Genomic DNA, 1,151 nt, shown 5'->3' on the forward strand with positions numbered 1-1,151 from the left:
TGATTAGCCGCCTCCTGCACATCCCCAACTGGGGATGTGCCCACAACCCAGGTACATGCCCTTGACCGGAATCGAACCTGGGACCCTTCAGTCCTCAGGCCGACGCTCTATCCACTGAGCCAAACCGGTTTCAGCCATAAAAACTTTTTTAAAATACCAAAAATGAAGCAGGTACCCTTAAAATATTGATAATCAAGAAACTGAGCGTGTTAACACATTGTATGTGGGAAATGTATTTATACGTTCTACCAGTGTAGTAGAGCACGGGACACGTATTAATACGTTTTTTATAGACTAACGGTAGAATGCGAGTAACGTATAAATACGTAAACTAAAGTTATTGTAATTTTACTGAATGTTGCCATTTGCACAAAAAATTAGCAAAAATGGCCTGCGCCACCTGTTAGTGCACGATAAAATCTATCCGCAAACAATGTGTTAAAAAAGTACCTTTGCAAAAATTTTCACATTCTGCCAAATTTTAAGGAATAGGTAATTCTGATACTTAAATTGTTCCAGAAAATAGGAAATGAAGAGGGGGCAAAAAAAGGAGACATCCTAACTCATTGTTCAAAATTATTCTATCCCTGCTGTCCAGAACTGGAAAGAATACTACAAAAAACAACAAAACCACTAGAGACTTCACCCTATATAATAAAGAGCTAATATGCAAATAGTTGTCATGCCCTCATGCCCTTGCGCCCTCACAACCTCATGCCAGAACTGCTCAGACACTCAACACTGGGGTGAGTGGAATGGGGACCAACCAGGCACAAATGAGCTTGTGAGAAAGGGATGGGGACCAGCCAGGCTACGGCCTGGGAGAGGGACAAGCTGCCCGCCCCACGGTCCTGGGTATCAGTGCCTGTTCCTGCAGCCTGGGAGAGGAACAAGCCGCCCACCCCACAGTTCCAGGTGCCAGCGGCTGCAGCCTGGGCAAAGCCACCCACCCATGGTCCCCTGTGGCTGGAGCTGACCCAGGCGAAGCCAGCCTAGGTCCTGGGTGCCTGCGACCGGCTGGAGGAAGGAATCCTGGGTCCCAGGTGTGGGGCGAGGCAGAGCTGGTTAAGGGCGATCAGGCCAGCAGGGGAGCAGCTAGGGGCGATCAGGCCGGTAGGGGAGCAGTTGGGGGCGATCAGGCAGGCAGGCCG

Source organism: Myotis davidii, unplaced genomic scaffold (assembly GCF_000327345.1).
Source record: "Myotis davidii unplaced genomic scaffold, ASM32734v1 scaffold2301, whole genome shotgun sequence".
NCBI classification, from domain to species: Eukaryota; Metazoa; Chordata; class Mammalia; order Chiroptera; family Vespertilionidae; genus Myotis; species Myotis davidii.